This window comes from Schistocerca nitens, chromosome 5 (genome assembly GCF_023898315.1).
Source record: "Schistocerca nitens isolate TAMUIC-IGC-003100 chromosome 5, iqSchNite1.1, whole genome shotgun sequence".
Taxonomy (NCBI): domain Eukaryota; kingdom Metazoa; phylum Arthropoda; class Insecta; order Orthoptera; family Acrididae; genus Schistocerca; species Schistocerca nitens.
In genome coordinates this window covers 98,350,685-98,372,068 of record NC_064618.1, presented here as the reverse complement: position 1 = coordinate 98,372,068, position 21,384 = coordinate 98,350,685, and the positions used below count along the sequence as shown (strand labels likewise).

The 21,384-nt window shown below is 39.5% G+C and overlaps 1 protein-coding gene across 2 annotated transcripts in view; it reads right to left on the bottom strand.

Annotated features, from left to right (window-relative positions):
- The window catches only part of LOC126260076 (inositol 1,4,5-triphosphate receptor associated 2-like), a 720,512-nt gene that overhangs the window by 329,864 nt on the left and 369,264 nt on the right, over window positions 1-21,384 (bottom strand). The window lies entirely within an intron of this gene.

The window sequence follows — 21,384 nt, the reverse complement described above, 5'->3', positions numbered from 1 at the left end:
GTGTATGATCGACCCACAACGGTGGACGTTATCGCATCTGATTGCGAACTTATGGGCCATATCGTACTGTCATATTTCTGGCTTTATAGCCATCATATTAAGCTACAAGAAGCTCTTCTTAGAGCAGTTGAACAGTGGAAAGATGACGTAATGTGGTGTGAGTTACCGGTACGTGTATCATGAGGAAGACCGCCTAAATTGTGGTCCTTCACTGCGATTGGCTGCCGTGTTCGGAAGTAGCGCGCCAAAATGATAAACTTTTGTTATTATTGTCAGAGAAACAAGACTGTGAATTTACTTGCATTTCATATAAAAGCATCCCTCGATAGAAGGCTATCATTGCGTTACTTCAAAAGTGTTAATTACCAACAAAATGATAAACAGGTAGACGAAACACTTCTCAGATCTTCGGGTCGTGCTTAACTTGTATGGCGGGCGACAGAGACCAGAACTGGATCGGCATTCTCGGAGATCAGACATGTTTTCCACGGTCGGTATCAGTTAAGAGCTAATTAGCAAAGTCTGGTTTGTAAATGTAAGAGCTCGATCGACACTTAAGGAGAACAGAAATGTTTTCTGCCACGGTCGGTACTTGTTGAAAACTTAGTTAGCAATCTCTGATTTCTGGACTTGTAACTAAGAACGAATTTGACGGTAATTTCGTAAACATGCAGATCATTTTTTTTAATTCTATATGAAAGTGTGAAGACGGGAAATTATTTGAGAGGAGCCAAACCCGGCCACCTAGTCACCCTGTCACAAATGCAGGTTGCATACGTAATGGTTTCCAGTGGCAACACAATTAGATTTTTCAGTATGTCATACAATTATTAACCAAATTTAAACATTTATAATGCTGACTTAATTGAGTCATTAAAAGGTATAATGTAACTTCAAGGGTTTAACGTAATAAGTCGAACACTGGGATTAAAATGTTTTTATATGTCTTGAAGCAACATAACTCAGAACGCCCGAATTGCCGACTATGTATTAATCCAGTATTTCAGAACGACACCACTTTGCGACTTGCGACAAACTATACACATAATTTTAAACCTTTTCGAAGCCATTTTTCCGTGACACCACCCACAAAATATGAAAGAAAAGAAGTTTGTCGCTTACAACATTTTCGTTGTTCATGCAATAAAACTCCAAAATCAGGAATGGCGTTTTAATTTATTTATTTCTTCCTTACTACTAATTCTATTCGCAACGCGTTTTGTGGGCGGTATCCGCTACCTCCCTGAATGCAAATTCAAAATTCTATCATTTTACGACTGATATTTTACGAGATACGACGTCATAAACTTTGTGACGCGTGAAAAACTAGCTTCTCTTAAACTGGCCGATTCTATTGTTTACAAAATCGGCGGTGGCGGTTACTGCTGTGTACGATTATGCTAGTACGTGGGTTTGTACATCTCAGTGTGGTTCAAATGCCTCTGAGCACTATGGGACTTAACATCTATGGCCATCAGTCCCCTAGAACTTAGAACTACTTAAACCTAACTAACCTATGGACATCACACAACACCCAGTCATCACGAGGCAGAGAAAATCCCTGACCCCGCCGGGAATCTAACCCGGGAACCCGGGCGCGGGAAGCGAGAACGCTACCGCGCGACCACGAGCTGCGGACACATATCAGTGTTACATATACGTTCTCAATTAAATGTGATGGCTTTCACAGTTCTGCTTTGATCATTCACCCGACTTGTAAGCCTAAAGTAAACATCACAAATGCAACGTGCACCGATTCTTGTTTCGCTGTGATACAGAACGGTACTTTTAATGCCCCTAATTTTTTGCCATCAGGGCAAGGATTGAGGCGAGTTTTAGTCACTACCATTATCTAGTGTTGTTGGTAAATGCAGAAAAATCCTGATGATCTTCGCTTCCACAGATGAAACAATTTACAAAATCAAAATAGTATGCGACCTGTGCATGTTTTATGTCAGCATTACTTACAATGATTGGTGTGCCCCTGACAGGACACTCCTGAATTTGCTTGCCACTTAGTCCTAATAGTTATTATGTGAAGCGATGGCCAGCCGGAATGGCCGAGCGGTTCTAGGCGCTACAGTCTGGAACCGAACGACCGCTACGGTCGCAGGTTCGAATCCTGCCTCGGGCATGGATGTGTGTGATGTCCTTGCGTTAGTCAGGTTTAAGTAGTTCTAAGTTCTAGGGGACTGATGACCTCAGAAGTTAAGTCCCATAGTGCTCAGAGCCATTTTTTTGTGAAGCGATGGGAACTGGACTGAGCACATAAGACGAGTAGCAGGGAATACAACTCGATGATCTGGATCTGTGACGGCCGTTCTAGAGGAGAGGGGTGCATCTGCTAAGGAAACACACACTGCCAACAGGAGTCTGACACTACCTAGTGTACAGGCTGGCCCAAACCTTTGGTGAAAATATATTGCAGGGAAAATAAAACTACCCCAGAAAATGTTTCGTGCACCTTAAAATAGCCAACACAACTTACGTCATCTGTATCCAATGCAGGTGGGCTGCGTATCTTAACGTGCACAATACATTTTCGGGGCAGTTTAACTTTGCCCCTCATTCACACACAGTCTGAGCTCTTAAAGACAAGGAGACAGTGGTCAGAAATTAATATTTCTTGAATAAGAAATTTGCGTCAGGTACACGCACGTCAACTGCTTGTACAGAATTTCACAACAAACCACTACTTACCGCATCAATGATGATGGCGCTACCTTCACGTGGGGTCGAGGTTGTAAGGTAACACGTTTGTCTTTTTTTTTAGGAGGATTTGGAAAACTCCGTCGTAATCCGCAAGTACTTTGATTCAGTAATGCCGATATCTTCTCCGCACATGAGAAAGCTTGATTAAAAACTAATTGTTCCGGTGTAACGACAAGCGCTGGCACGACGATGAAGAACGGAGAAGCAGAGAGGGCTGTGAGACGACGTCAGCCAATAGTACGCTGCCTAGGACGACAGCACGACAGGAGCGGCCTGTACGCGAAGAGAATATAAGCGCCGCGGTCGCAGTGGAAGAAGAACCGTCATACAAAAGCTACAGCAGTGACTTACGAACTGTATTTCTTCTCTTGTGTTACGAGTTGTATATACTGAAGAGATTACTTACGTGTCATGTGGCCCTTTGCTTGCGACATCTGATTCTACATTTCTCAATGTTCAGAATTGTCGTTTATGTTACTGTAATAAACTTCAGTAATAAGATTTGCTTGAATTGTTGTCTAGCGATCCGAGAGAGCAGGTTTCCTAGGCACCCTACATTAGACGAAATGGCGTGACAAAACACTAATGTTTCGTTTTTAAGCTAGGAAGAAATAAAGGGAGCAGAAACTATTGCACACTTTAGGTTTTTGTTTTTCATTTCAACAGCAGTTCCTGTGCAGCAATGAAAAAATACGATTTAACCCTGAGTGTCACAATTCTTTGGAAAGACAAGTCATGACATAGGCCCATGGCTGAGAAGCAACGTACGCATTTTCCAACCAGAGTCGTATTATTTAGCGCCAGTTTGATTTTCTGGTATTTCAGTAACGAAAAATTGCCAGTGTCTCGTTCCGGCACTTACATCAGATACGTAATTTTAACTTTTCTGGTATATATGAGGTCTGCAGACAGCAAAATATCTTTCATCCGATGTCGAATAGGTATATTCTGTAATTGTATTGCAATTTTTTGTGGTGAATTATAAACTTTGATTTATGGCTAGGAGTAATCCACTTAATTACAGGCCTATATCATTAACGTCGATATTCAGCAGTATTCTGAAACATATATTGTGTTCGAACATTATGAATTACCCGAAGAAAACGGTCTATTGACACACAGTCAACATACATTTAGACAATATAGTTCTTGTGAAACACAACTAGCTCCGTACTCGCATGAAGTGTTTAGTGCTACTGACAAGGGATTTGAAATCGGTTTCGTATTTCTTCATTTCTGGAAGGCTTTTGACACTGTACCACACAAGCAGCTTGTAGTGAATTTGCGTGCTTATGTAATACCGTCTCAGTTATGTGACTGGATTCGTGATTTCCTGTCAGAGAGGTCACAGTTCGTAGTAACTGACGGAAAGTCATCGAGTAAAACATAAGTGATTTCTGGCGTTACCCAAAGGTAGTGTTATAGGTCCTTTGCTGTTCCTTATCTATATAAACGATTTGAGAGACAATCTGAGCAGCCCTCTTAGGTTGTTTGCAGATCACGCTGTCGTTTATCGACTAGTAAAGTCATCAGAAGATCAAAATAAGTTGCAAAACGATTTAGCAAAGATATTTGTACGATGCGCAAATTGACAATTGATCCTAAATAACGAAAAGTGTGAGGTAATCCGCATGAGTGCTAAAAGGAATCCGTTAAACTTCGGTTACACGATAAATCAGTCAAATCTACATCTACAAATGGCTCTGAGCACTATGCGACTTAACTGCTGAGGTCATCAGTCGCCTAGAACTTAGAACTATTTAAACCTCACTAACCTAAGGACATCACACACATCAATGTCCGAGGCAGGATTGAAACCTGCGACCGTAGCGGTCGCTCGGTTCCAGACTGTAGCGCCTAGAACCGCACGGCCACTCCGGCCAGCTACATCTACATCTACATCTACATGGTTGCAATTCACACTTAAGTGCCCGGCAGAGGGTTCATCGAACCATTTTCATACTAATTCTCTACCATTCCACTCTAGAATGGGACATGGGAAAAAGGAACACCTAAATATTTCCGTTCGAGTTCTGATTTCTCTTATTTTATTATGATGATCATTTCCCCCTTCGTAGGTTGGTGTCAAAAAAGTATTTTCCCATTCGGAAGAGGAAGTTGGTGATTGAAATTTCGTAAATAGATCTCGCCACAAAGAAAACCGCCTTTGTTTCAGTGACTGCCACCCCAACTCACGTATCATATCAGTGTCACTCTCACTCCTATTGCGCGATAACACGAAACGAGCTGCCCTTCTTTGCCCATTTTCGATATCTTCCGTCAATTCCACGTGGTAAGGATCCCACACCGAGCAGCAATATTCCAGCAGAGGACGGACAAGTTTAACGTAGGCTGTCTCTTTAGTTGGTTTGTAGCAACTTCTAAGTTTTCTGCCAACAAAGCGCAGTCTTTGTTTCGCTCTCCCGTTAATATTATCTATGTGGTCTTTCCAATTTAAATTGTTCGTAATTGTAATTCCTAGGTATTTAGTCGAATTGACAGCCCATAGATTTGTTCGATTTATCATATACCCAAAATTTATCGGATTTCTTTTAGTACCCATGTAGATTACCTCGCACTTTTCAATGTTTAGCGCCAGTTGCCACTTCTCGCACCATACAGAAATTCTCTCTTGATCATTTTGTAATTGGAATTGATTGTCTGATGATTTTACTAGGCGGTAAATTACAGCGTCATCTGCAAACAATCTAAGGGGGCTGCTCAGATTATCACCTAGATCATTTATGTAAATCAGGAACAGCAGAGGGCCTATGACACTACCTTGCGGAACGCCAGATATCACTTCTGTTCTACTCTATGATTTACCGTCTGTCACTACGACCTGGGATATCTCTGAGAGGATACTCCGTATGCACGCAATTTGCTTAATCGTCACTTGTGTGGAACGGTATCAAAAGCCTTGTGGAAATCTAGGAATATGGAATGTCAACAGCACTCATTACTTCATGGAAATAAAGGGCTAGCTGTGTTGCACAAGAACGATATTTTCTGAATCCGTGTTGGTTATGTATCAATAAATCATTTTCTTCAAGGTGATTCATAGTGTTCGAGTACAGTATATGCCCCAAACTCCTACTGCAAGCTAAGGTCAGTGATATGGGTCTGTAATGCAATGGATTACTTCTACTTCCTTTCTTGAATATTGGTGTAACCTGTGCTACTTTCCAGTCTTTAGGAACAGAACTTTCGTCAAGTGAGTAGTTGTATATGATTGCTAAGATAGGCGCTATTGTGTCTGATATTGACTGTTTTTTGCCACTGTGTGTAATCTAAAGGCCGTAAATTCAACTAAATGCCTAGGAATTACAATTACGAAAAACTTAAATTGGAAGAAACACACAGAAAATGTTGTGGAGAAGGCTAACCACAAACTGCGTTTTATTGGCAGGACACTTAGAAAATGTAACAGATCTACTAAGGAGAGTGCCTACACTACGATTGTCCGGCCTCTTTTAGAATACTGCTGCGCGGTGCGGGATCCTTACCAGATAGGATTGATGGAGTAAATCGAAAAAGTTCAAAGAACGGCAGCACGTTTTGTATTATCGCGAAAGAGGGGAGAGGGTGTCACTGAAACGATACAGGATTTGTAATGGACGTCATTAAACGAAGGTGTTTTTCGTTGCGGAGCAATCTTCTCACGAAATTCCCATCACCAAATTTCCCCTCCAAATGCGGAAATGTTTTGTTGACGCCGACCTAAATAGGGAGAAACAATGAAAATGAAAAATAAGGAAAATCAGAGCTTGTACGAAAGATAGAGTTGTTCGTTCTTGCCGTGCGCTGTGCGAGATTGGAATAATAGAGAATTGTGAAGGTGGTTCGTTGAACCCTCTGCCAGACACTTAAATGTGATTTGCAGAGTATCCATGCACATGTAGATGTATTAAGACACTTCGCTATTATAACAAATGAGAAATGATTCAAATGAAGGATATTTATTTTAGTACGAATTGGGAACATTTCGTGTCACGAAACATTTGCTGTAATATTTGTGTATCTAACATGTCTACCAATATTGAATTTTCGTTAATGTCGCATTTTGGTGTGAAGTAAGTTTAAATTTTATTGATAGGGAAGCTAAGGTTTTGTATACAAGACTTCTGGTCAGGTGACTACAGGGTTATAAACACAAAGTCAAATAGGGGTAATGCAGGAGTAGGTTTAATAATGAATAGGAAAATAGGAACGCGGGTAAGCTACTACAAACAGCTTAGTGAACGCATTATTGTGGCCAAGATAGATACGAAGCCCACACCTACTACAGTAGTACAAGTTTATATGCCAACTAGCTCTGCAGATGACGAAGAAATTGAAGAAATGTATGATGAAATAAAAGAAATTATTCAGGTAATGAAGGGAGACGAAAATTTAATAGTCATGGGTGACTGGAATTCGAGTGTAGGGAAAGGGAGAGAAGGAAACGTAGTAGGTGAATATGGTTTGGGGCTAAGAAATGAAAGAGGAAGCCGCCTGATAGAATTTTGCACAGAGCACAACATAATCATAGCTAACACTTGGTTTAAGAATCATGATAGAAGGTTGTATACATGGAAGAACCCTGGAGATACTAAAAGGTATCAGATAGATTATATAATGGTAAGACAGAGATTTAGGAACCAGGTTTTAAATTGTAAGACATTTCCATGGGCAGATGTGGACTCTGACCACAATCTATTGGTTATGACCTATGATTAAAACTGAAGAAACTGCAAAAAGGTGGGAATTTAAGGAGATGGGACCTGGATAAAGTGAAAGAACCAGAGGTTGTACAGAGTTTCAGGGAGAGTATAAGGGAACAATTGACAGGAATGGGGGAAAGAAATACAGTAGAAGAAGAATGGGTAGCTTTGAGGGATGAAGTAGTGAAGGCAGCAGAGGATCAAGTAGGTAAAAAGACGAGGGCTAGTAGAAATCCTTGGGTAACAGAAGAGATATTGAATTTAATTGATGAAAGGAGAAAATAAAAAAATGCAGTAAATGAAGCAGGCAAAAAGGAATACAAACGTCTCAAAAATGAGATCGACAGGAAGTGCAAAATGGCTAAGCAGGGATGGCTAGAGGACAAATGTAAGGATGTACAGACTTATCTCACTAGGGGTAAGATAGATACTGCCTACAGGAAAATTAAAGAGACCTTTGGAGATAAGAGAACCACTTGTATGAACATCAAGAGCTCAGATGGAAACCCAGTTCTAAGCAAAGAAGAGAAAGCAGAAAGGTGGAAGGAGTATACAGAGGGTCTATACAAGGGCGATGCACTTGAGGACAATATTATGGAAATGGAAGAGGATGTAGATGAAGATGAAATGGGGGATATGATACTGCGTGAAGAGTTTGACAGAGCACTGAAAGACCTGAGTCGAAACAAGGCCCCCAGAGTAGACAACATTCCATTGGAACTACTGACGGCCTTGGGAGAGCCAGTCCTGACAAAACTCTACCATCTGGTGAGCAAGATGTATGAAACAGGCGAAATACCCTCAGACTTCAAAAAGAATATAATAATTCCGATCCCAAAGAAAGCAGGTGTTGACAGATATGAGAATTACCGAACAATCAGTTTAATAAGCCACAGCTGCAAAATACTAACACGAATTCTTTACAGACGAATGGAAAAACTAGCAGAAGCCGACCTCGGGGAAGATCAGTTTGGATTCCGTAGAAATACTGGAACACGTGAGGCAATACTGACCTTACGACTTATCTTAGAAGAAAGATTAAGGAAAGACAAACCTACGTTTCTAGCATTTGTAGATTTAGAGAAAGCTTTTGACAATGTTGACTGGAATACTCTCTTTCAAATTCTAAAGGTGGCAGGGGTAAAATACAGGGAGCGAAAGGCTATTTACAATTTGTACAGAAAGCAGGTGGCAGTTATAAGAGTCGAGGGGTATGAAAGGGAAGCAGTGGTTGGGAAGGGAGTGAGACAGGGTTGTAGCCTCTCCCCGATGTTGTCCAATCTGTATATTGAGCAAGCAGCAAAGGAAACAAAAGAAAAATTCGGAATAGGTATTAAAATCCAGGGAGAAGAAATAAAAACTTTGAGGTTCGCCGATGACATTGTAATTCTGTCAGAGACAGCAAAGGACTTGGAAGAGCAGTTGAACGGAATGGATGGTGTCTTGAAGGGAAGATATAAGATGAACATCAACAAAAGCAAAACGAGGATAATGGAATGTAGTCAAATTAAATTGGGTGATGCTGAGGGGATTAGATTAGGAAATGAGACACTTAAATTAGTAAAGGAGTTTTGCTATTTGGGGAGCAAAATAACTGATGATGGTCGAAGTAGAGAGGATATAAAACGTACACTGGCAATGGCAAGGAAAGCGTTTCTGAAGAAGAGAAATTTGTTAACATCGAATATAGATTTAAGTGTCAGGAAGTCATTTCTGAAAGTATTTGTATGGAGTGTAGCCATGTATGGAAGTGAAACATGGACAGTAAATAGTTTGGACAAGAAGAGAATAGAAGCTTTCGAAATGTGGTGCTACAGAAGAATGCTGAAGATTAGATGGGTAGATCACATAACTAATGATGAGGTACTGAATAGGATTGGGGAGAAGAGGAGTTTGTGGGACAACTTGACCAGAAGAAGGGATCGGTTGGTAGGACATGTTCTGAGGCATCAAGGGATCACCAATTTAGTATTGGAGGGCAGCGTGGAGGGTAAAAATCGTAGGGGGAGACCAAGAGATGAATACACTAAGCAGGTCCGAAGGATGTAGGTTGCAGTAGGTACTAGGAGATGAAGAAGCTTGCACAGGATAGAGTAGCATGGAGAGCTGCATCAAACCAGTCTCAGGACTGAAGACCACAACAACAACAACAACGATTTTGTTGTTACCTAGAGAACAATTATGATCACCTTTCTGTTTCACAAGGCACTGTACTGTTTTTCCTTCCATTCTGGCCAACTAAAGGACGCGTAGCAACTTCCTCTTTTGCTCTCTTCTCTTCCTCCAATATTCTTTCACCCGTTCACGTTGTCTCTTCCTGCTTCCTTCAGGCCATTTCACCTACACCCATTCTGATACTGCTTCTGCCTTGGAATCCTTGTACATTTAAGACATTCGTTTCAAAAGATATCTCTTTCTGCTGTTTCTTTTGCTTTTGTGGTGTGTGTGTCATATAATGACAGGAAACAATATTTATAATTCATAACACACGGATTTTTACTTTAATTATTACGTTTTTTACGAATTTCCAACAACATAAAAACAATAATATATATTTCTTCATTTTTAAGGAAAAGCGTTTCCTGCTTTGCGGTTTTATATATGTGCAATATAGGGCTTTTCTTTCACCAGGTATTGTAAAACGTAAATCATTTTTCGCCTTCCAACATTTGCCCTCTTTTATGGAGACACTCTTCCATCTTCACAGAACCTACGCAAGGTGTCACAGGATCAAATCAATAAAATGTCACCTGTTTCTCGAAGTTTTCACGTCTTGTGGAATATTCCAGCATTTTTTGGGTGTGCGTCCTGGATAATTTTAGCTCATGATCGGATATTTCATGTGACAGCCTATCGGCCATTCTCAAGGTGAGTCGTTTGCAAGTTTTTTTTTTTTAATCACTTTACACCCTGTGGAATAAACACGCATACATCACAGATAACACTGTTGGTATCAAGAGCGTCAGAAAAACTTGATGTGTCTAAGAATAAAACAAAGCAAGAGCTGACTCAGCGAATCCACAGTACTTAGAAGTGTGTTGTCGATAATTATACATGCCATAAAGACTTAGAATATTTCCCCTGATACCACAGATGTGAAATGTTTTGGGTTTGTAAAGAAATAATTCCCAGTCTATAACTTCCGAATTACATTGCATGAGCGATCGGTAGGATACTGCTGTGTGTGAACAATGCGAAATTAGATATGTTCTTGTAATCCCAGAGTCTGGAGATGGGTGTAGAAACACGAGCAAGCAGGTAGGTCCAGACCAGAAACAGTAACGCATTTATACCAAGGGGGAGGGAACGAGCCGGTCTTTGCAGAACAGTTCTGAGAGTGACTTCGATCCACTGACAGATATCTCATGTAAAAATGATGGTTTTGTATGGTGGAGGATATGAATTGTGTATTTACTACACCAAGGCAGTATGCGGTGATATATTGCTGGGTTGGAGATCAGTTTCACACTCTAATATTCAAGCTCTTGTCCTCAGTGGGAAAGCAGTGTAATTGAGTAAGAGTCTTTCCGAATTTGACGATATGTATGGCACACTGCAAGGTTTAGTTGTCAATGGAATATGGTGATCAGTGTACAATAGTTTATTTCCACTGAATGTCACATCTGTAGAAAGAAATATAAGGTGGAAGGTGCTTTCATAGGACTGAGGAGCATCGTGACATATAGCTGGTGTGAGTGTAGGCATTCCATAGTTTTTTCAGGTGCTGTAGAGATATGAAAGGTAACTGCACTGTTTATGTAAAGCATGTATATATTGCATTGTAAAGTTACTGTGGCTTATGTTGTGTAAAATGTGTATGTATTGCATTGTAAAGTTACTGTGGTTTATGTTGTGACATGAGTAGAGAGAATGACTGCGTGTCCTATCCTGAGTGACGTATAGATTCAGCACATCGATAACCGCAAGGGTATGAGAGAGATTTTTTACATGGAAAATTATGTGTGCTTTAGATACTGAGATTCGTTCTAGAACCAATGCCATCTACAGGAGATATTACCTGTACATTGATCGGTGTCAGACTGTAGCAGCAATCGAAATATTTAATTGTAGTTACACTGCTAAATATGTTTCTCACTTACAATATTCTTGTCAGTCTCGTATGTATTTGTGGGCTTAAGTGTCAACGCAATTTAGTGATCTCAGCAAAATAATTTTACCACTGAAAGTCCCATCTGACGAAAGAAAGAAAAGGTGGATGGTGCTTCGATACCGATGGCATCAGTAATTCAGTGGGAAAATTCGATAAGAGCCAATCATAATGCTCGATTCATTCACTTCCATTGTGCTGGGATATAGGACCCTCTACATAGTGGTGGGAACATTTGTGTGTGTTGAAAGCAGGAAGGGGTATCACATCAGGACCGCTGGGAAGAGTGCATTCGATGGTATCTGCGCTATTTGCAGTTAAGCACAGTTAGACGCATCTCTCATGTTGCGCTAGGAACAATCTGCCCCATGCTACTCTGTCATCAATGGTAATGACACGTGCTGCTCAGAGGTGTCACACGTATGAGACCGGCGTGAGCATGCCTTGGAGTTCTGCGATGTCAGTATAACAACTTTCTCCTGCATCCGTCGGCGGCTAGTGGCAACGGCAGAGTCATTTTCCTACCATTTCCCCCCCACCATCCTGCATTACGTCAAGAAATGGACGACAGCGCTCTCCGGTGGTGGTACTGCGTACTTGGTCCAGACCTCGTGGTGATCACACTGTTTGCCATGATCTTCGATAACAGTACTTGTGTCATCAGGTGACATCATGGGTGCCATCTTGGATTACATAACGAAATGGACGACAGCGCCCTCTGGTGGTGGTACTTTGCACTAGGTCAGTTGGAGTGCGGACTTCCTGTCGAACACACTGGATGCTAGTGCTGTCTCTTCAAATGCTTCAAATGGCTCTGAGCACTATGGGACTTCTGAGGTCATCAGTCCCCTAGAACTTAGAACTACTTAAACCTAACTAACCTAAGGACATCACACACACCCATGCCCAAGGCAGGATTCGAAACTGCGACCGTAGCGGTCGCGCGGTTCCAGACTGTAGCGCCTAGAACCACTTGGTCACCCTGGCCGGCAGTGCTGTCTCTAATTGTTTAAATAAAGACTGGTGCATGATTTCGACAGTTTACAATTAGCAAGCATGTTTGCAGAGTCTTTTAGATGGATTATTATCTTGACAATTTACGAGTTGTTTGACTCTCTGGGCATAAATGTATTGCATTATCTATGAGTGGTTTGCATGTCTGTAGGCTGTGCAATACATTATTTTCACAGTTTACAATTAGCAGACGTGTGTAGAGCATTGTACATGAGTTATTTAGGAGTAGTTTGCAGGTCTATATGCTGTGTGGCTTGTCAGAGCATGTGTTCTGTATCACTGTGATAAATATACTCCATCCCTAAATAAATTGTTCCAAAATAAATAAAGTACACTCCTTCATCTCTCCACCAGCCCAGTGCAGGCTGCGTCCTAGGAAGAGGTGGCGGTCGGCTGACTTAGGTTAATGGAGGTAGTCCAAGTGTCCTTTCTTTCCCGCCATTTTCTTAGGTTGGTCAAGGTAACGGTGGTGTGATGCTTCATCCGGTTGGTAATTGAGCTTCCCGCCATTTATCTGGGGGAGGTGGGAGTTGTGTGGCTTAGGTTAGTGGCGGTAGCCCAAGTGACCTTTTTCCCTGCCATTTTGTTAGGTTAGTAGAGGTGTGTTGCATTGTCCTGTGGGAATTTGAACTTCTCGCCATTTTCTGGGGGAAGAGGGGGTTAGGTTAGTAGAGGTAACACGCCAAAATTCAAAATTCCCACCAAAATCCGCCATCTTGCATGATGTCATAGCCGCCATTTTGGATGACATCATGCATTGTTGCCAAGTCTACATCTTGGATGACGTCGCCACCGCCATCTTGGATACATCTGGTAACAATGGAGAATGGGGTGACATCATTGTTGCCCTACTACTGGTGGCTTCTATTTTTCATTTTTTATTTATTTATCGTTTTTGTTGGACTAACTACTAGAGCGGTTCCTTTCCATGCAGAAATGAGATGTGTGAAATTTTGGCTCAATAGGATATAAGGGACAGAGGTCTCTCCTACACCTTCGGAATAGGAAAACACAGGACAAAAAACATCAACTTCAGATACAGTATTTCTGGATGATTCAATAATTAATTTTTTACTTCAGTTTCTGTACTTGAATGCATTCTCATTTCATATACTGTATTCGTCAGTTGGTGTGACATTCATCTGCATCCATTATGGATAAAGCTGAAGGGGTTTGCAGAAGAAAGTGCTAACCCACATGAGCATATTCTGACTTACTGCATGTTATATGATTGGCTAAACTCAAAGGCAGTAACATCAATACAATAGAGCTATGTTGTCACTAACTGACATTGTGAGTGTTTCCTAGCTGTATTATAAATTTTTATTTTTTATTTATTTTTATTTACACGTCAAGTTCTCTAGGACCAAATTGAGGAGCAAATCTCCAAGGTCATGGAACGTGTCAGTACATGAACTTAACAACATAAAAGTAAAAACAGATAAAAATAAATGTTCATGAACCTGAAAAAAAGTCTGTCCATAAGTTTAAGTACACGCGATCAGCATTACAAAAGAATCAGCTTAATTTTTCAGGGAACTCCTCGACAGAATAGAAGGTGTGACCCAAGAGGAAACTCTTCAGTTTCGATTTGAAAGCGCGTGGATTACTGCTAAGATTTTTGAATTCGAGTGGCAGCCTATTGAAAATGGATGCTGCTGTATACTGCACACCTTTTTGCATTAGATTTAAGGAAGTCCGATGGAAATGGAGGTTTGATTTCTGCCGAGTATTAACCGAAAGCTGCTTATTCTTGGGAATAAACTAATATTGGTAACAAGAAACGACAATAAGGAATACACATATTGAGAGGTCAATGTCAAAATACCCAGACTAGTGAACATAGGTCAACAAGAGGTTCGTGAATTAACACCACTTATTGCCCGAACCGCTCGTTTCTGAGCCAAAAATATCCTTATAGAATGGGAAGAGTTACCCCAAAACATAATACCATACGATATAAGTGAATGAAAATAAGCAAAGTAGACTAATTTACGTGTCGAAGTATCACTCACTTTTGATACCATTCGAATAGTAAAAATGGCAGTATTAAGTCTTTGAACAAGATCCTGAACGTGGGCTTTCCACGACAGTTTACTATCTATCTTAACACCTAGAAATTTGAACTGTTCAGTTTCACTAATCATATGCCCGTTCTGTGAGATTAAAACGTCAGGTTTTGTTGAATTGTGTGTTAGAAACAGTAAAAACTGGAGTCTAACTGTGATTTACGTTAGTTTATTTTCTACAAGCCATGAACTGAGGTCATGTACTGCACTATTTGAAACCGAGTTAATGTTCCACACAACATCCTTTACTACCAAGCTAGTGTCATTAGCAAACAGAAATATTTTAGAGTTACCCATAACACTAGAGGGCATATCATTTTTATAAATAAGGAACAGGTGCGACCCCAACACCGATCCCTGGGGCACCCCCCACTTGACAGTACCCCACTCAGATCCCACATCACAGCCGTTATCAACATTGTGAATGATGCCCTTTTTCTGCCTGTTGCTAAAGTAAGATGTGAACCAATTGTGAGCTACTCCCCTTCTGGAGTAATATTGTGAGATCAACGCAGTCAAATGCCGTAGTTAAATCAAAGAATACGCCAAGCGTTCGAAACTTTTTGTTTAGCCCATTCAGTACCTCACAGAGAAAACAGAATATAGCATTTTCAGTTGTTAAACTACTTCTAAAGCCGAACTGTAAATTTGATAGCAAATCGTGTGATATACAATGATCAATTAACCTTACAAACACAGCCTTTTCGATAACTTTTGCAAACACTGATGGCATAGAAATAGGTCTAAAATTATCTACATTATCGCTTTCTCCCTTTTTATAAAGCGGCTTTACTACTGAGTACTTTAATCGCTCAGGAAACTGACCATTCCTAAAGGAAAAATTACAAATATGGCTAAATACAGGGCTAACATGTGCATCACAGTATTTTAATATTCTGCTAGACACTCCATCAAAACCATGAGAGTCCTTAGTTTTCAGTGATTTAATTACTGACTCAATCTGCCCCGTGTCTGTATCACAGAGGAGTATTTCAGACATCAATCTCGGAAAGGCATTTGCTAAGAAATTTATATGATATCCTGTAGAAACTAAATTTTTATTTAACTCACCAGCAATGCTCAGAAAATGATTGTTAAATACTGTATATATATCTGATTTATCAGTAACAGAAATATTATTACTGCGAACTGACTACTTTATATCATCGACCTTGTGCTGCCGACCAGACACTTCCTTCACAACTGACCATATGGTTTTAATTTTATCCTGTGAATTAGCTATTCCATTTACAAACCACGTACTCTTTGCCTTGCTAATAACATTTTTAAGCACTTACAATACTGTTTGTAATGGGCCACTGTAGCTTGATTATGACTACTTCTAACATTTTGATATAATTCCCACTTTGTTCTACAAGATATCCTTATCCCACTAGTCAGCCAATCGGGCTGTCCATTACTGCTAGTACCCCGTTTAGAATGTTGTAATGGAAAGCAACTCTCAAAGAGCATGAGAAATGTGTTATGGAAAGCATTGTATTTAGCATCTATATTATTGGCACTGTATACATCTTGCCACTCTTGTTCCTTGACAAGTTTTAAAAAAACTCTCTATTGCTGTTGGATTAACTTTCCTACATAGTTTGTAATTAAATATTACATTGGTTTGAGTACAAAAGCCTTTTAGTGTTAAAATTTGTGCTTCGTGGTCTGAAAGGCGGTTCACCCTTTTACTAACAGAATGCCCATCTAGTAAGGAAGAATGAATAAAAATATTGTCTATGACTGTTCTACTGTTCCCCTGCACCCTATGTGGAAAAAACACAGTTTGTATCAGATCATACGAATTTAGGAGATCTACCAACATCCTTTTTCTTGCACAATAATATACAAAAGTAATATTCAAGTCACTGCATATAACTATTTTCTGGTACTTCCTACAAAGTGAATCAAGAAGCCTCTCTAGGTTAAGCAAAAATGCTCTGAAGTCGGAGTTATGGAACCTATAAACAACAACAATTAGAAGTTCAGTTTCACTAAGTTCAACTAATTCTGCACAACTTTCAAATATCTGTTCAGTGCAGTGTCGTGATACATCTATGGACTCAAATGGAATACTTCTTTTTACGTACAGAGCCACTCCCCCACCCCGCAAGGAATTCCTTGAGAAACAGCCAGCTAATCTGTAGCCTGGTAAAGGAAGCTGCTGAATTATCAAATTATTTAAGTCGTGCCCTGGTATACCAATAATTTCAGAGTTAACATCTATTAGAAGTTCATTAACTTTACCTCTAACTATGTTATAACTTTATCTCTAACTATGTTATAACTTTGTCATAAAAACAGGTGTCGACTACTAATTCAAAGACTTTTTTAAAAGTATTTCATTTTTCCATACCATTACTTGTTTCGAACTTTCGTTCACTTTTGCATGTACTGCTAATCAAATGTAGGTTGTTTTGTTTGACATGGTGACCTATCATGGAACTATATTTGCTGATTAACATACATTAACAACACTATACAGCTTTTCAGTAGAAACAACGTTCCTGAAATACTGATCCAACACACAAACGTCAATCTAAGTTTTAAAAAAAGCTCTAAACAATTGTAGCTTCATGCTCACAAAGTTTGAAATATATGACTGTGCTGTTACGAACCCCACAAATCCATGTCTTTGGGCAAAACACGAATTCATAAAGCATATTGTCCGATACATTCCACTGTGAACTCCAAAGGCAGCACCATGTACGAGATCACCAGAAAACTGAATGACCTAACTGCAGAAAATTTCACCTTCGAAAAGACATACACCTTGAAAAACACTGATTGAAAGCATTAAATATATACACATACCACCAACAGTGAAGTTTGTCTCCCTAGATATAGTCAGTCTGTACCCAAACCTATGAGTTGCAGAAACAGTTGAAATAATAAAAATAATTAAAACGTTAAGCTTACCAGATATATATGAAATGTTTCAGTTGTTGAAACTCCTGTCAGTCTGTCACATAATTATTTCAGTTCCAATAATAAATTTTACAAACAGCAGGGTGGCCTAAAATGAGTAGAAGCCTAGCTGGCCTGACCCATTAATCTGATGATTTATTGAGGAAAACTTTTTCTCAACAAATCATCATCTATTACAACAGATATGTTAATCATACAATCATTTTATTCTGTGGTGCAAGAGATGAAATAGAGATCTTTGCAAATCGACTCAGCCATTTGCACAAAACATCTCATTTACTGTAAAACATGAAAATAATAAACGCATAAATTTCCTTGACATTACAATTATTATGAATAAAAATCAGAAATATCAGTCGCATATTCAAAAAATCAACAACCACTGACGTAAGTATCAGCAGCACTTCTTGCCATCCTGATCAACATAAATCAGCATATGCAATGCCAAATTGGATGCATAAGACCCCGCTTGATAAAACAAAGGGACTTAAAGAAATTAATAGTATCACAACAGCTGCAACAAATAGTGGCTACAATCCTTCCTTTACTGACAAACTTTCAGATAAAATAAAAACTAAACACATCTGATACCTTCTTGTTTCCAGCACAAGCATATGAAAGCACCATCAAATATGCTGCTATACCCTTTCTAGGAAGCCTGTCTTATAAGATAGCCAGTCTCCTCAAAAGTCCATAAAACAGATGAAGTTTCGTCACAAACAAGAAGCCACATCAGTCCTCTCATAATATAGCTACTTCCATCCATCCCCATAATAAATCCTGGCGTACACAAACTAACATGTAATTCCTGTCCAAAATACCACACCGGTCAGACAGTCAGAAGCTTTGAGATACGATTCAAAGAGCACATCAATGCGATTCGCCTAAACCACTTGAGAAAGTCCACTTTTCCTATTCACATTGTTGATGAGGAACATTCTGTACAAAGCTCTGAAGACAAGCTATTTGATCCTTCATTATGCAGACAAGGGCAACATTATGAACATACTTGAAGAAATACAAATATTTAAGAATAAAAGATAATCGCCACACAAGATCCTCAATGAATAAATAGAACTAATAATGTTTCACTGAAGAACTTCCAATTAAGTTACTCTTTCATAGGACACAAAAATGAATTCCACCAGTTGTTAAACAAATATATATCCCATATCTCTCTAATTATTTATGTATCATATGTCAAGCATAAGAGGTATTGTATTTAAAAATATTATTTCATGTGACTTTTTTAATAATATCTATGTTTAATTAAATGTATCAAAGTTTAAGTCATATCTTTCATCTCATCTGACACCAATGCAAACAATGTATACCTTTGCTTCACAGAATCTACATAAGCTATCAGTACATGTTAAAAACATGGAATGTATAGTAAGTTAGCTTCGACGTTGAAAAAGTGTTGATAGTGATCCATTTTTTACTTTGTTATTTCGTGGATGAGTTTATAACACTGGAACACGTTTTCCGTGATACTAGTACATGGTACACGGAGAATAAAAACTCAAGCCTTCAAAGCTGGTAAGACACGTTCACTGCATGGTAGTAATAGCAGCAAGTGCAGCTTCGTTCACTATAGGCAATTTATTTACTCAGTGATTACTCCCATGAAATAACTGGAGGTAACCTGTCACCTGTCAAAGAAATTTTAGTACTTATTTTTTACAATTTGCGGATGTGTGTATTAACTGTTGAACAAGATATTTTGGAAGCGATGATTCATTGAAGAACACATACAAGTCCCAACACAGGAGCAGAGAAACTGTTACATTAGAATAGGAAGTTTTGTATCAACAGTGGAGGAAGATACTGAAATATACTGGAAGGTCGTTCGGGAATTCATAGGCTAAAAGACACAAATATTTATTTCAAAGATTTGAAGACATAGCCATTTCTAATTCTTCGAATACCACTATTGTTGAAGAATATAGCCACTACCTGATTAATCAGTAGTTGAAACAAAGGCAAAGTTTCATTCATGGGCTCAATCATCACTTATTAGAGAAAGATAAAAGAGCTTTTGAACGAATATGGGTAACCTTGAAGAGGCGAGAGAGAAACGATGCAGTTAAGTTATGTATTTATGCACTTACAACAAAAAATTTACATATAAATATATTTTAAAATAAAACACACGAGTAAGAATAAATAGATCCACTACTTATTCAGTGGTGCTAATACTACGCATATTTCCGTTCCAGAACGAATTTTCACTCTGCAGCGGAGTGTGTGCTGATTTGAAACTTCCTGACATCTTAAAATTGTGTGCCGTTCTGGGATTTGAACCTGGGACCATTGCTTTTCGCGTGCAATAATTCTAGTGACTGAGTTATATTTTCTTTTCTTTTTTTGTGGGCCTTTGTCGCTCTGTTATAGCCCAGCTTTCGCTAGTCAAAATCGCCTTCATCGGCGTCGCATCCTTCTTCCATTGTGAATTATTCATTGTTGTTCAATAAAGGTTGTTGAAAAATAAATCCACCCTCAGCACCAACAGATCCCACCAATGTCGGCGGGAGGCCTTGTCGATGTGATTTGAGGTTGTTGAAATTAAAGGAACCTTCTCCTAAAATGAAACAAAATAACACGTACATATTTGAATATGTTGAAGTATTTCCGCTAGTCCTCAGGTCCTACTATCCATACTTCATAGCAATTCTCCTGCGTAACTTCCAGGACTAGCGTTGCTGGAACAAAGGAAAAGGTTTCAGGTTGCAATCTCGGACTGGCACATACTCGTAGTTTTAATCCGTCGGAAAATTTCATATTAGCGCATACTCCGCAGAGCGAAAATTCATTCTGGAAACAATGTCCCAGGATTTTGCTAAGCCATAGCTCCGCAGAAGCCTTTCCTGCAGGAGTGCTAGTCCCGCAACGTAGGCAGGAGAGCTTCTGTGAAGTTTGGAAGTTAGGAGAGGCGGTGCTGGAGGAAGTAAAGCTCTGAGAACGGGTCGTGCGTCGAGCTCGGGAAGCTCAGTTGGCAGAGCACTTGCCTGCGAAAGGCAAAAGTCCCGAGTTCGTGCCTCGGTCCGGCACAGAGTTTTAATCTGCCAGGAAGTTTCATATCAGCGCCAACTCCGCTACAGAGTGGAAATTTCATTCTGGATAATTGACTTGAGTGACAAGTTCCGGAAGACAAGCCCTTCGCACTGATATAAAACTTTAATTTTTTTAATGTTATACAAGTTGAACTGAATGATTTATAAAATATGAGAAATAGATTCAATGTGTGATTTAGGTTGTACCTGTGTGCTACAATACGTTCGACAGCATAAAATAAATTTTACCAAAGAATAATATATTTTAAAAGAAAATTAAATTTTCGATTGATATTTACTTTCCAGATGTTCAGTATACTTCTGTTCTATTTTTCAAGTCTAATAAGGTATTTCTGACGTTTTTGCGTCAGACAATACTGTTATATGAATTTTCGATGTTTTTTAATTGTAGATTGGGTACCCTTTCCCTTCGATAATGACTCCAATTTATACACAAAACAATTTTTGAGGACAAGATCCAAACTGTGGTGCAGTGCAAAGTAAAACTCTGACCTGAAAAATGAGAACATCTTTACTGTCCACCCACCAACATCAACGTTGAAAACTGTTTCCGAGAATCCTTAACGTTTACGTCCCGTGGAGCACCGTTCCCTTGATGGCCTCTATGAGTGCCGTCGTTTGACAATACTCTGTTCTGAAGTCATAATGCGTCCCTTAACGGGACGTCCTGAGTGAACCGACCTTTGAGCGGACAGAAGCTGTCATTTCCCATGTAAACGAAATGGAACTTGCGTGTTCAGAATCTCAATGAGCTAGTGCGCAGAAAGCAAAAA